Source organism: Schistocerca americana, chromosome 3 (assembly GCF_021461395.2).
Source record: "Schistocerca americana isolate TAMUIC-IGC-003095 chromosome 3, iqSchAmer2.1, whole genome shotgun sequence".
Taxonomy (NCBI): Eukaryota; Metazoa; Arthropoda; class Insecta; order Orthoptera; family Acrididae; genus Schistocerca; species Schistocerca americana.
In genome coordinates, this window is record NC_060121.1 from 724,774,968 (window position 1) to 724,791,031 (window position 16,064).

A 16,064-nucleotide genomic window follows, 5' to 3' on the forward strand; every position below is an offset into this window, starting at 1 on the left:
TTAAACGCCAATTACCAAAATGCGTTCAATTAACGAGGAATTTGACTGCAGTTAATTCTGAGTGTTTCAAGGGAAAGCGCCCATTACTCATGCAAAGATAATAATAATCGGTGTCTGTAGTACTTCGCGCACTTGCCTGTTTATTATCGTAACGTGAGTATTGTTACTGCGCTTTGGAGAGCAAGAATAGGAGGCCGCATTCTCAAAATTTGAAACTGATATACTTTTAGAACTGGTCGGCTGTGATGCGAAAATTTTAGAATGCAAGAAAGGGACAGATGTAGTGTTTGGGAGAAACTGGAAGCGTGGTCAAATATAGCAACATAGTTTAATCCACTCCAAGAAAGGTTAAATTTTATTTGCCGGCCGGAGTGGCCGAGCGGTTCTAGGCGCTACAGTCTGGAACCGCGCGACAGCTACGGTCGCAGGTTCGAATCCTGCCTCGGGCATGGATGTGTGTGATGTCCTTAGGTTAGTTAGGTTTAAGTAGTTCTAAGTTCTAGGGGACTGATGACCTCAGAAGTTAAGTCCCATAGTGCTCAGAGCCATTTGAACCATTAAATTTTGTTTGATTCATAGGTTAATAAATTCTGTTATTAACGTATATGAAAGCACTATTTTCTATTGTGCTTGGCTTTATATTACAATAACAATTCCAGATACACAGAATGCTATCTCCAAGTTTGCCCGGGTGGTATTTTGGCTATACATCGCACTGTTCTTTTATGAATTTTAAATATTCTTTCTAAGTAGCTATCTTGTGCCCTTCCCCTGATATGCACTGAGAAAGGCAGATGTTGGGACACAAGTCCATAGTACATTGTCCTAAGAACTGTATCATCCACGATTTTTGCCGTTTTGCACATGAAGAAAATCCTGTATTCATCTTGTTACCAGTACATCTATGTACTAATGTATCCCCTCCCAATGTCCAATGCTTATCTACAATAATTGCTAAAACTTTTGTGCTGTTGTGCAAGAACTAGGCCAGCGAGCATCAATATCCTTTATTATTAAGTTGTGGTCACTGATGGTTTTGCAGGCAAATGAAAAATATGATTTTCTATTGAGGAAAAGTTCCACTTTATGTTCACCAGGAGACTGAATCCTTATGTGTGTGCAGTCCACTGTACCAGTATCTCCAGGAAATCCATCTAGTACGCTGAAATCACCCCTCATGGAGTTTAATTCTGTGCGAGAAGGAAACGTCATGTATTGTGATCCGTGATATACCACTGATAATTCTTTGCGCTGTTATACTATGCACATTAGCACTGTCACAGTAACTATATTAAATGCATACATTTCATATGCCCTTAATGTCGTCAAAAGTTTGTTCATCGGCAGGAGAGAGTTATTAAGATAAGTAAGAAATTCTACCTCTCTATGGTTTGATCTCATAACCAACACACTGTTTCACTTGAAGACGAAATCTCTCTCCAAATTTCCTGTCCCCGTAATCTTTGAAAGGATTTCCCCTTACCACAAGTACACCAATAAGGTTACTGCGACGATGTACATGATCAAGATATGACATTTCTTCGTCTTATGTGCCATCCAACACATCAAAACGAGCCGCCGTCCTAATGCGGTACGTGTTTACTTTATTTTAACAGCGATCAGTTCAAGATAAACGAGCCTCAATTTTGAACGTGATCAAATCTTCTGTTTAACTTTAACTGTGGTTGGTACAGTGGAATTTTACGTTGGCAAGGCTTCATTGCCGACTTAACTGCCGTTAACTAAAATCGATATTGGTGCAGTCGGCCCTTTGATGTAAGACAACGAACAATCGCATCTCTGGTACTTCAGTGAATTGTGTTTCTAGTTACTCGTATTTATCTAAAGGAGTTTCCAAGGAAGATTGCACCCTAAAAAAACCGTTTGGGAGTGTTTTCTATTTGTTGACAGTCATCAATAGCTGACATATCGTTCAGGCAACGAATCTTAAGAGGCCACTGCGTGTTGAATGATTACGGTAAACACTTCTACCCGGGTAAAATCTTTGCCCTCTGAATCAAGGACAGCAAAAATATTTTCATGAGCTTTAGTAAACCAGTTGTTCCATTACAACGCGAAAGTGCGTGAAATAGGCACTGACTAATTCGAAATGTTCTCAGATATAAGTAACACTTGCGTGGAACTGGTTCTGTCAGACTTTCTAAAACATCAATTTTAAAGGAGTCACTAGCGATTTGTTCAATCTCTCCTGTCGCTCAACTCACAGGAAGTTTTGGAATCGAAGGCGGAGTTTGTGACTAGCATTATTAATGTTCTCCTGAGGACTGAAATCACAGTACGTTCCGCTAGTGAGAGAAAGTAGTTTGGTGCAGGTGCATTAGCCGTTGTCGATATCAGGCGTTCTGCCGCCTAGACTGGCATTGGGCGACAGCGAGTATAGCATCCCAGGCAATACAAAGATATATAAGCGGGTAACTGTGTTCAAAATAAACGTTATTCATACTTATTTTCCAAATCAGCTTTTGGAAAGCGCTTTATTCCTTGAGCCGTTTAGCTCGAAATGACTCGGATTGTAGTTCATCGGAAACTATAGATAAAATTGAATTAGACGGCTTCATTCTCTATGTTAACCTTAGTTATGTGGATATAAGTGATGTCTCTTTATTTAACGTGGAAAATATTCTGACACTTCGCAAAAAGAAACAAGAGAAAAACTACACACGAATAGGAGCGCAAGAATAGTTTTGGTCTTCAGTCTAAAAATTTGTTTGACGCAGTCCTCTGCGCTTATATAGCATGTGCAATTCGCTTCATCTCTGCGTAACTATTGGAGGCTCCATCCACTTGAACATGGTCATTGTATTCAAGCCTTTGTCCTCCTGCGTTATTTTTAGCCCCCTTTTCTCCTCCCCAATTTACCGAGCGAGGTGGCGCAGTGGTTAGCACACTGGACTCGCATTCAGGAGGACGACGGTTCAATCCCGCGTCCGGCCATCCTGAGTTAGGTTTTCCGTGATTTCCCTAGATCACTTCAGGCAAATGCCGGGATGGTTCCTTTGAAAGGGCACGGCCGATTTCCTTCCCCATCCTTCCCTAATTCGAGCTTGTGCTCCGTCTCTAATGACCTCGTTGTCGACGGGACGTTAAACACTAACTTCCTCCTCCTCCTCCTCCCCAATTTTCCCTCCATTACTAAATGGACGATTCTTTGGTGCAACAGGGTGGAGCTATCAACCTACCCCTTCTTTTAACGGAGTTGTGCCAGAAATCTGTTTCCTCCCCAATTCTATTCAAGATCTCTTCCTTAATTATACGAACTACCAATTTAGTTTTCAGCATTCTTCTGCAGCACTGCATCTGAAACGCTCCCATTCTCTTCTTGTCTGAACTGTTTATTCTCCACACTTCACTTTCACACATGGCTTCCAGACAAATACATTCAGAATAGATTCCTAACTTAAATTTATGTTAGATATTTTCTCTGTTTTGTCTCGCCCTGGGACTGGCGCGTCGGACCTTGATTGAAGTCGCATTTCAGAATGTTTTACCGAACCGAGTTCTGCTAAATAAAATACTTGTCGTTCTATTGTTTCCAGATGCATTGAGATAGTCCGTATTTAAAATTCATAAACTACACTATAAGACAAAAAAAAGGCACACCACGAAGGAATTATGCGAATAGGACGGAAATCGATAGATATGATGTACTTGTACAGATGATTATAATATTATAAATGTTCGCTGATTTATTCAAGAGAAAGAGCTTCAACACTTGAGCAACTTAATAATGGATTGGTCCACCTCTAACCCTTATGCAGCATTGATTGACAGAGTTGTTGGATATCCTCTTGCCAATTTCTGTCCAACTGGAGCCTTATATTGTCAAAATCCCGAGGGCCCTACCCATAACACTCCAGGCATTCTCAACCGGGAAGAGATCCGGCGACCTCGTCTTCGTGCTCGCCAAACCCTACCTTGGCCAGCAAGATCGCTGGATATCTCCACAGTTAATAACTTTTGGAGCATTATTGGAAGGCCCTCTAACCATCTCCGGATTTTGACCATCTAAGGCACAAATTGAACAGAAATTGGCATGAGAACATCCAAAAACTCTCTCAATCGATGCTGCGCAAGGGCTAGATGTGAACCAATGCATTATTAACCTGTTCAATTTTTGAAGCTCTTTCTCTTGAACAAATCAAAGAACATTTCTGAAACTGTAATCATTAGTCTGTACCTGTACATCACATCTACCTATTTACGTCCTATTCGGATAATTCCTTTGTGGTGTGCCTTTTTTTTTGTCTTAGAGTGTAGTTTATGAAATTTCAATACGGACTCTCTCACTGCATCTAGAAACAATAGAACGACAAGTATTTTTAATTAGCAGAACTCGGTTCTGATAATTCATTCGTGGTGCGTGTCTTTCCTTTTTTCCCTTAGAGCGTATTGCATTTATGAGAGCATTCTGATTTTCGAAATGTGACGAAGGAACATTTCAATGGCGGAGCAGAAGTGCACAATAAAATATGAGCGCCAACACTTCCGCTGTGCCTGATGTCATAACAGACCGGAAGACAACAAAAGTAATGATGTGACTATTTAGTCGTTCCTGAAGACCTGAACCTTATTTGGATTGACGGAAAGTCTCTGTACCAGTTGAGCTAAAGTATATCTAGTGAAACATTTGCTACACTGCAGTAAATCAAGGATAATTCATCATGAACTAGAGTTTTCGCCCGCTCCTTTGTAGTTATAAATCGCTCCTAGGGTTAGTTTTTCTACAAGATCTTTCATGAAATCCTAAAAAGGAAGGAAGATTAGGGTTTAACGTCACGTCGACGCGTAGGTAATTATAGATGAAGATCAAGCTCGGACTGGAGATGAATGGGGAAGGAAATAGGTTGTGTGTTTCTCTAAGATCCTATCCAGACATTTGCGTTGAATGATATAGGGAAACAATGAAAAACGTAAATCTAGATGTCCGAAGGAGGTGTTCGCCGTTCTTCAAAATATGAGCCCAATGTTTAATCATTGGGCCCCTTCGCTTGGTTCCGCGAAATCGACTGGAAACAAAAGGAACAGAGGAAAGTGCATGAACAGGGACGAAAAAAGCCACTAAATATTTCTGATATCGTTGGCACATCATAGACGCGATGCTGTCAATAAGTCAAGAGACTTCTTCCAATCATACGGACAAAAGGTAAAAAAAAAGTCCTGATCATATTGTACCTCAAGTCCAAAAAACAACATTCTCCTTCCAGGCATTTATACCATATGAAAAGAGACTTGCCAATTTGATATTTTAGAACGCAGTGTGCAGGTTGTTCGGTTCATCAGTTTCGACATTAGAGGTGGTTCGATGAACCCTCTGCCAGGCACTTCAATTTGATTTGCAGACTATTCATGTAGATGTAGATATACAGAGGCCACTAACACATGGTGATCTTGGTGTAACACTCGGTTTTTAACTGAATAGCAGTTTACTTTATGATTGTCTTGGAGGATTGTTGCACACGGTAAAATGGTGGTGAGATCAAATATTTTGATATCTAGGCGGGGGAAAGTGAAATTAAGTTGGTTCTGGGAGTATGTGGCAGTGGTATCCACATGAAATATGGTGCGGGCAGCTAATGTCGTTTGATGAAGACATGTTGTCGCTCATAGCGACGGGTACTCCGGAGGTTGTTGGTCACAAATAGATTCACATATCTTAAACAGCTTGTTGTACTGTATTTTTAAACAATCCAAGTTTGGATGAAACTGCACTCGGGAAAAATCACCCGAAATACAGAATTGTATGACGGCATGGTATCGTTGTTTATCATTTTGAACATATCATCTACAGCACTACTTAAAAAGCTTGCATAAAAATCTAATCCGTTAATTAAGTTGACACTTGGCTTGTGCAACAGAACCTACGTTATCTGGTACGGCTAGAGAACCGAATCGCGACGACAGCATTTTAGAGTTACAAGTGACTAACAGATTCAGTAACCGAAAAGGAGGGAATCATTGAGCATAAGGCCGTTATAGTACAGGATGACACGTATTGATAGGAATGTCACGAAAGGTAGGAAAATATTTTTGTCTGGAAGATGTGAAACGAAAAAGACTGCGAATTATCTGAGGAATCATCAAATTTTCATTTCTGGAAACGAAGAAAAAATTTAGAATCTCCTTTAGACGTGTAAATGCTAATAACGGTTCTGAGGGATTGGAAAAGCCCTCCGTGGTTCAGTAGTTGTCAGAAAGTTGATAGTGAAGCAAAAGAATTTCGCTACAGCTTTAAACGAAATCAGTCATTTAGTTAGTCTTATTCATGTTCTATGGATCATTGGCACAATAAGTCGTAATGATGTGGAACGAGTCATTTTACATTCACAAGAGAAATTAATTTATAAATATGGCTACATGCTGAAAATTTATAAGATTATTAAAAATTGTTACGAAATATGCATATGTGAGTTAATAATTCCTGTACAGCACTTGCTACAGTTTGCAATAACGGAAATTCTTCCACTGAACAGTAGTTGTCAGGGAAAAACTTTCTCAATTTGTTTTAAAATTTTACTTTGCAACCTGTCAAACATTTTATCTGACTGGGATAAGTTATAAAAATTTTTAGTTGCAGCTTTGTGCACCACAATTTTGCGCTAAAGACAACCTTAATGTGGAGCAATGATTGTCATTCTTCCTTCTGATATTTTAATGATGTACATCATCGTCCGTTTTGTAGTGTAGTGAATTATTTACAAGAAACTTCATGAGGGACTAAATATACTGTGAGGCAGTAGTCAGAATGCCAAACTCCTTAAAAACTGTCTACAAGATGGTCATGGGTGAACACGACGTGTTATTGTTACAGTACGTACTTGAACAATGAAGACTTCCTTTCTTAAAAATGAGTTACGTCAGAACGTAATTCCATACTGTATTATTGAATGAAAAATGCAAAATATCTCAACCTACTGTTTTGTCCCGCCCCAAGATTTGCAATGATTCTAAGTGCAAATATGGCTGAACTAAGATGTTTTAGGAGTTCCAATTGTGATTTTTCATGTTTAAATTCTCATCGATATGAACACCAAAGGATTTTGAAGTTTCCACTCTATGTATTATGGCATCACCGTATGTTACTCTTATCATTGGTGTAGAACCCCTAGATGAGCGGAACTGAATATGTTGTATCTTTTTTAAAATTGAGGGTGAGACCGTTCGCAGAAAACAAGGCAATGATACTTTCGAGGACGTCGTTTATGATTTCTTCCGTTGCTGTATGTATGACTGGAGTGCATCACTGTCAGCTGCAAAAAGAACTAGTTGACAAACTAAAGCGGAACAAGGCAAAAATGAGCATCGGGACAGTAATACGAGAAGCGTTTAGTGAATTCGTAGGTAAAATTTTGCCAAACAATCTGACGAAAACTGCCGGCCGGTGTGGCCGAGCGGTTCTAGGTGCTTCAGTCCGGAACCGCGCTGCTGCTACGGTCGCAGGTTCGAATCCAGCCTCGGGCATGGATGTGTGTGATGTCCTTAGGTTTAAGTATTTTCAAGTATAGGGGACTGATGAGCTCAGATGTTAAGTACCATAATGCTTAGAGCCATTTTTCTGACCAAAATTCCTAAGAAGTTTTGGTCTAACATTGAGTCAGTAAACGTATCAAAATCATTGTCAAGTTCCATCTGTTTGACCACAGGAGATCGCTCGCTTTCTCATTCATTACCCAACGTGCGTCGAGTGGAGATGGCGACAAGACAGCACCAAAAAGCACACTGCCTAGTGCAGGTTTTGAACAGGTGAAATTCAGTACAATTGTGCAGCGTGATTTTCGTCCCGAGTACGGCACTGCTCCCACTACAACTCAAAGCAATCGACGAGGACGTCAGACATTGGTTGTTTCCGTAAGAGGAAATTTGGAGGTCACCCCCGTGAGCTCGTTCAAGGCGTAGAGCATATTCAACGGAGTTCTGCACGTAGCTTTGATTCAACGGAGTTCTGCACGTAGCTTTGGAGTCCACTTGTGCCAGCCGAGATTTATCCATAGCTCAAGTGTCTGGCGTGTTTTGCTGCGACGTTTCCACACGGTACAGTCAGATTAATGTGACAGCCGCCTGTGTTCAATGTCAACGTGCAGTAACCACCCACAGACGGTAGGTGGCAGTGTTTGGGACAAACCATCCCGGGGGGACACGGGAAACAGTGCAGTCGTAACGTCGTCGACAACCGCCGATTTTTCGGCAGGAGCACACCCTGCTTACCTTGGAAATGGCAAGGTGTGCTCCTGTCGAAATATCGGCGGTTGACGACAGCGTCTCACGGCTGTATTCCCGTGGGTTATTTGAACATTGTATACGCTGGACGGAACTGTCTCAACTGCAGTGATTGTTGTACGAGGCGTGTTTTTTTAAGTAAGTACCGTTTTGAAATTAAAAAAAGACGTGCTAAGATATCTCAATAATTTTATTTTTACATGAAAGCCTGTACCTTAATCTACGTACTGACGCCATTACAGTCTGATTCTTCCTTGTTTACATTGTGTACTAAGTGTTTAAGATGCCTCCGATAATCGTGAGTCCCACCGACTGTGAAGTACAGGTTGTTATAAGATTTCTTAGTGCTAAAGACCTAAAACCGATCGATATTCATCGTAAGATCTGTGCAGTTTACGGAGAAAACATGATGAGTGATGGAATGGTAAGAAAGTGGGTGAGAGCATTTAAAGATGGCCGCACAAATGTGCATGATGAACAACGTAGTGGGTGTCCTTCGGTCGTTAATGTAAGTTTGGTGCAGGAAGTGGACAATAAGGTGAGAGAAAACAGACACTTTACGATTTCCTCCTTGCGGGATGACTTTCCTAATGCTTCTCGTAGTGTTTTGTATGGCATTGTGACCGAGAATTTCAATTACCGAAAATTGTGCGCACGTTGTGTACCGAAAATGTTGACGGATGTGCACAAAACCAAACGTTTAGACAGTGCATTGACTTTCCTTGAGCGGTACCACAACGACGGTGATGATTTCTTGAGCCAAATTGTTACGGGCGATGAAACATGGGTGGCCTACGTCACACCAGAATCAAAGCAACAGTCCATGGAAATTGAGCAAGGGCATCGTTTTGCTGCAAGACAATGCCCGTCCGCATGTGGCGAATCAGACCAAAGATCTCATCACATCTTTTCGATGGGAAACTCTAGATCATCCTCTCTCCCCGATCTTGCGCCCAGTGACTACCATCTGTTCCTGCACTTGAAGAAACACCTGGGCGGTCAGCGTCTTCAAGACGATGCCGAAGGCAAAACAGTGATGGTGCAGTGGTTAACAAGTCAGGCGGCAGACTTCTATGAGGATGGTATTCAAAAACTGGTACAACGTTATGACAAGTGCCTCATTATTGACGGAAATTATGTAGAAAAGTAGATTAAGATACAGGCTTTCATGTAAAAATAAAATTATTGAAATATCCCAGCACGTTCTTTTCTTAATTTCAAAACGGTACTTCCTTAAAAAACACGCCTCGTCATACGGTAATTGAGCAATGTACCTTGCATTCAGAAGGGCATGACATTGGATTTCGGGGAAGGGGTGGCACCATTTCAAAAACGGCTGTTTTTGTAAACTGTTCGCGAGCCGCCGCGGTTAGAGCATACCGTGGCTGGTGGCAAGACGGCGCTGTCCAAAACCGGCAACGAAGCAACTGTGCGACACCACGGCGATAGCTGACATAGGTGAACGAAGGTTGCAGATACGAATACAGGCGACTGTTTACCAACTGACTGCCCAGATGAACCAAACGGATACCAACAGTGTCTTCCCAAAAGACCGTTCAGCGAACATAGCTGCGCATGGGCCTCCGCAGCAAGCGCCTGGTTCATGCAACCTTGCTGACTGCTGTTGATCGCCGACTAAGACTGGAAATTGCACACCTTTACCGCAACTAGATGTCTACTCAGTCAGTGGCGACTGGCGGCCTTTTCATATGAGTCACGTTTTATGCTACACCGGGCAGCGGACCGCTGACGTGTAGGTCGAGGAAGCAAAGGGTGTACGCCGGAGGAGGGAATGGGGAATATTTCCGTGGCGTTCCCTGGGTGATCTCGTCATTCTGGAAGGCACAATGGATCAACAAAAATATGCACCTATCCTTGGCTACCATCCAGTTTGTTTTTCCTCGGTGATGGTATCTACCAGCAGGACAACGCAAAGTGTCGCACAGCTCGCAGTGCACGTGCGTGGTTCGAAGAGCACCAGGACGAGTTTACCTTACTTTCCTGGCCACCAAACTCCTCGGATTTAAACCCAATCGAGAATATCGGGACCATCCCGATCGGGGTGTTCGCGCCTTGGCTGACAAGGCTCCACATCCATGTCAGTAACTTCCAGAACCTCATTCACTCTCTTGCTGTACGTCTCGTAGCGGTCCGCGCTGCAGAAGTTGCTTATTCGGACTTTTCACAGGTGGTCCCATTGCTGTGACTGGACAGTGTAATTTTAGCCCCTCACTATGGTTATATACAAGAACGTGTAGAGACCATTCTAGGCGTGGTGAAGGAAGATAACAATTTGTTACACGTTTAGTGTTCAATGATGAGGCTGCGTCCCATTTAAATGGAAAATTGAATGGTCACTCCGCAACAATATAGGAAACAGCAGAGTGGAGCACAAGGCTCCAAAGCTTCCCGGGGAGAGATGTACGACCTGTTCATTTTTGTGAAGAAGACTGTTACAATAAACACGTATCGGTGTCTGTTGGGAAGCCGGACTTTTCCACAATTGCGAGAACATGCCGAAAATTGTTTTTGGACCATAACGGAACGCCACCTCACTGTCGCAAGCATGTAAGAGCATTTCTTAACAATGAGCTGCCTGAACGGTGGTACGGTCGTAAGAGGCGTACGGATCTCGCACTGCACCATGGGGCCTCCAAGGTTGCCTGTGAAGTTCTCTAAGAGATTATACGAAAGTAGTTAGCCATTCTCTAGCAGGTAGGTTGTTAGAGTAACAAGGCTTTTCAGGTGATACGAAAAAAGGCGCTGGCTGTTCCAATTTTCAAGATGAATCGTTGGACAATTGCGCATAATGAAAGTCTCCTCCGCTGTAATCAATATGTTATCTGCAAACAGCATTCCGTCAGATCAGCCTTGCTTTATTCGTTCATGGGACCTAGAAAATCAGTAGACAAAGGCTTTATGAATGGATTCACGAGTTACTAGTAGATGAAACTGACACTCAGCACATTTTTATTAACAGTATGCCGGGTAAGTGATTTCGGCTGTGCGCTGAGGTAGTGGTACTACTATTAACAACATATACGACATAAATATTCTAGCGGGTATGGTCAGGAAACGCATGTTCGCAGATGATGTTGTTACACATAGCACAGTCGTAACACTAGAAGACTGTAGCGAAATGCTGCAAGTAATGCATGGAATCCACGCTTTGTGCGGGGACTGGCAGTTGGCTGTCAACATACAAAAACGTAACGCAACGCATTGCGCACAAACAAGTGGAAAGACAAATTACTGTTGAATTCCACCACTGGGGATAAATAGCTGGGAACAGTGGTAGCCGTAAAACATCTGCGAGTAACAGTCCGGAGCAACCTAAAGTTGAACGAGCAGATGAAACTACTTGTAGGAGAAGTAGTTGCAACACTCAGAGTAGCTACAGTAGTGGATATATAATTCATCCACGAAAGAAGTGGCTTATTCATCGGATTCTTCAGTATTGCTCGATAGTCTGGGACCCTTACCACATTCGATTAATGGATGAGATAGAGATTTGAATAAAATCGGCGAGTTTAGCCACGTGTTCCTGTACCAAGCATGAGAGTGTACGGAGACGTACATCAAACGCTAAAGAGTGGTGTTTTGCTTTGTGGAGAGGTTTACTGTTGTAATCCCGAGAGCGTACGTTCCAAGAGGAATCTGAAACTAATTTACATTCCCCCCGCACCAAGTACATATCATCCGATAACCATCGTGGGAAAATCAAGAGGTCACACGCTGGCTTTCATCCTCGAGCGCATTAGAACGAGATGGAGTCGCTAGGGTTAACTGTATGCTGATACAAGACAGTAAACTACACAAATTTATTGAAAGCTATGACCACTTCTTAGCCCTGCGCCTCTTTTTGTTCCTTTATTGCTCGCGTGGTTTATTGTTAATATCATCCTTCTGATTTGCAGCTTAGGGCCTAAATTATGTAGTTGCGGCCGTTTATGGTTTTTGTACACACACAGTGAGTTGAGTTTATGAAAAGAGCTTCCAGTAATTAAACATAATAAAAAGCAATAAACATGTGTGCCATAGCAGGCAAGCCTGCAAACTTCAGTGATATGATAGATGAATGGCCGAGGCTGAGTAACATAGTTTCTTCAAATATAAGCAAAACTGGAGAAGTGGTGTATGCAGTACACCAACTCGAGTGTTTAAGAATTAATAATGCATACAACGAAATAACTTATAATTGTGTAATCAATCACAATTGTAATTTCGTGCAACAATTGAATGTATGGAAGACACCAGCTTCAATCCAAAATGAAGAAAAATTCGTGAAGGTGAGGAAAGATTTGATGCTGTCTTCTGTTTTCACTTTATTTTTAATGGAACAGAATGCGCTTCGAAGTTTATGCGTCATCGCCATGCTACATGCAACCCATACTATACCGTTTGAAGTTCGCTTGCATTAGTTGCTGCATCTATTATCTGTGCAGAAACAGAATCATTATTCATTCTTATGCCCAGAAACTCATACAGACACACACTAGGTATGTTTTGGTACAGTTGTCAAAGATTTTGCACTCTTCATGCGCGACACCAAGTGAATTTTTTTTTTTCCTCACGAAGGGGAAGACTCAGATTATGATGGAGAAATCTCAGACGAAATAAAAAAAAATGGCCGAGCGTGGGTAGGAGTAGCGCACTGAGGGTTAGTTCATCCATCGAGGGAATCGAAAATCTCAACGATTTTTGCTTGTTGTCGATATCGATACTGGCAATATATGGTCCCGAGATTCCAAGATATATCAAGATATCCAAAATCTCTACATTTGTACCCCTGAATAGCGCGGACATACAAAAAGAAGTGAGGAGAGTATATCAGTTTATGTATTGAGAAAGAGAAGATTTAATAAAACATTTTTATTTACTTATTAAAACATGACTACAACTTACGTTTTGTGTTGCTGCAATAACGTTCGTCTGTTATGCTTTTGACGGATGATGAATGTAGTGTATGTTCAAATGGCAAAGATATTTTTATGCTATATAATTACAGTCTAGCGGGTTTCAGATTTTTATTTTACTTGTACTGTGAAACATTGCTTCTTGCCGAATTTCATGATTTTAGGTAAACGGGAAGCACCCGATAGGTTTTGATGAGTGTGTTTTCGAGTATCAAAATATGTGACATAAATGGCCGTATGTTTTGACTGAAATGAGTTAGAACCCTAACATTTTTACACCTGCAAGGAACCATAGACTTTAATATATGCCGTAAATTTGAATTTGATACGTTTACCCGTTCCTCAGAAAACGGGTCCTCAAGTCAGACAGACGGGACATCAGTGCAACCCTGTAAAGATTCCCTTTTTACAGACTGAGGCCCGGAACCCTAAAATAGTTGTGCATGATTCACACATCACCTTATAAGCTCCCTTCTCCTTGGAGATTATATTGATTAATTAATGATTATTATGTTACAATCCTCTTGTTGTAGTTGACCGTGTATGTCGAGACTTCGTTCATCGTTAAATGCAATGGTGTGGTACTAACTGATGGAGACGCATTAAGAACTGATAAAATTTAATTTATTTCCTTTATCACACTGCACAAACATAAACACACTATTATTCCAACTGTGTGTAACTGCTATTAAACATAGAGATAAATCCTTCGCTACGCAACCGCCTTTGGCTCACGCAGCCTACGCCTTCCAAAGCCTCTCAACAATTGCCTCTGCTTGCGACTCTCTGCGCCACTGGGCATTGTCGCCCTCCAAAGAACAACCACTTACAGATACTACACACCGGTACCCTCACAAACTGAGAATGTAACCCAGCCTCTGAAACACGGTGTGATCGATTAAGAGAATGGAAAACGGAAATGAGTGAAATTTAGTCTTTTCTCTCTCACCACCAGCTAAAATCAACAGTTACGGATATGACCAAAAGAGAAAATGCTATGTAGCGCCCCATCGTTTGGTCCTGTTGATCTAAGCGAGGTTCCGAAGTACTGTATGGCCTTTTACTGTAGGGCTTTTCATCATCCAGTACGGAGACAGACGAAAGTCGAGAGAAAGAAAGAGAAAGTTTGCTGTCTAGGAAATAACAACACCCTTATCGTTTGCTGGTGGGAAACCCTGTTTTGGTGGAAGTTTTCAGATTTCTACCGTTTCGCTTCTAGCGAGCCGAAAGGCAAAAACAACGTGCCGGTGCCGGTTGCTCAGGTAGAAGGCGACGGCGAGCCGGACTCACCGTTCGCGGTGCGGTGTTCTTGCAGGGCTGCTGGCGGACTGCGTGCGGCGCGCTGTGCCGTGCTGGAGCGTCGGCGGCGGTCTGTCTGGGCGGGCGCGCGCCTGCTTCTGGTAGCGCGGCTTCGACTTTCCCGCCTCCTGCTGAAGCTAGGGCAAGGTCGTGTGCCTCCCCACTACCTCACTACAACCAAAACTAAGCTCTTTCCCACTGCCTCGCCTCGCGCATCCGCTTACCTCCCCAACGCGAATCCTTAACAGCTTATCCAAGTTCTCTTCCTCCTACAACAACATCTACGTCTATACTTCACAAACCACCTCATGGCGTGTGGCAGAGGGTACTTTGGGTATCAGTCACACCACCCCTTCCTCCCCCCCCCCCCCCCACCCGCCGTTCTTGTTCCAGTTGCGACTGGGCCTGGGAGAAAACAACTGTTCATAAGTCTCCGTCAGAGCTCGAATCTTCCTAATTTTTAACTTCATGCTCTTTTCGCGACATATACATAGGAGGAACTACACTACTGGCCATTAAAATTCTTACACCAAGAAGAAATGCAGATGATAAACGGGTATTCATTGGACAAACATATTATACTACAACTGACATGTGATTACATTTTCACGCAATTTGGGTGCATAGATCCTGAGAAATCAATACCAACAACAACCACCTCTGGCCTTAATAACGGCCTTGATACGCCTGGGCATTGAGTCAAACGGAGCTTGGATGGCGTGTACAGGTACAGCTGCCTATGCAGCTTCAACACGATACCACATCTCATCAAGAGTAGTGACTGGCGTATTGTGACGAGCGAGTTGCTCGGCCACCATTGACCAGACGTATTCAATTGGTGAGAGATCTGGAGAATGTGCTCGCCAGGGCAGCAGTCGAACATTTTCTGTATCCCGAAAGGCCCGAACAGGACCTGCAACATGCGGTCGTGCATTATACTGCTGAAATGTAGGGTTTCGCAGGGATCCAATGAAGGGTAGAGCCACGGGTCGTATCACATCTGAAATGTAACGTCCACTGTTCAAAGTGCCGTCAATGCGAAAAAGAGGTGACCGAGACATGTAACCAATGGCACCCCATACCATCACGCCGGGTGATACGCCAGTATGGCGATGATGAATACACGCTTCCAATGTGCGTTCACAGCTATGTCGCCAAACACGGATGCGACCATTATAATGCTGTAAACAGAACCTCGATTCATCCGAAAAAATGATGTTTTGCCATTCGTGCACCCAGGTTCGTCGTTGAGTACACCATCGCAGGCGCTCCGCTCTGTGATGCAGCGTCAAGGGTAACCGCAGCCATGATCTCCGAGCTGATAGTCCATGCTGCTGCAAACGTCGTCGATCTGTTCGTGCAGATGCTTGTTGTCTTGCAAACGTCTCCATCTGTTGACTCAGGGATCGAGACGTGGCTGCACAATCCGTTACAGCCATGCGGATAAGATGCCTGACGTCTCGACTGCTAGTGGTACGAGGCCGTTGGGATCCAGCACAGCGTTCCGTATTACCCTCCTGAACCCACCGATTCCATATTCTGCTAACAGTCATTAGATCTCGACCAACGCGAGCAGTAATGTCGCGATATGATAAACCGCAATCGTGATAGGCT

General features: G+C 42.8%; 1 protein-coding gene across 1 annotated transcript in view; it reads right to left on the reverse strand.

Moving 5' to 3' along the window:
* LOC124607057 (putative fatty acyl-CoA reductase CG5065) overlaps positions 1 to 14,530 on the reverse strand; it is a 308,518-nt gene extending 293,988 nt beyond the window's left edge. Inside the window, exon 1 of the mRNA XM_047139233.1 lies at positions 14,442 to 14,530. The gene's annotated coding sequence lies outside the window, so the exon portion shown is untranslated. The remainder of the gene's footprint in view (positions 1 to 14,441) is intronic.
* Positions 14,531 to 16,064: the final 1,534 nt, after the last annotated feature.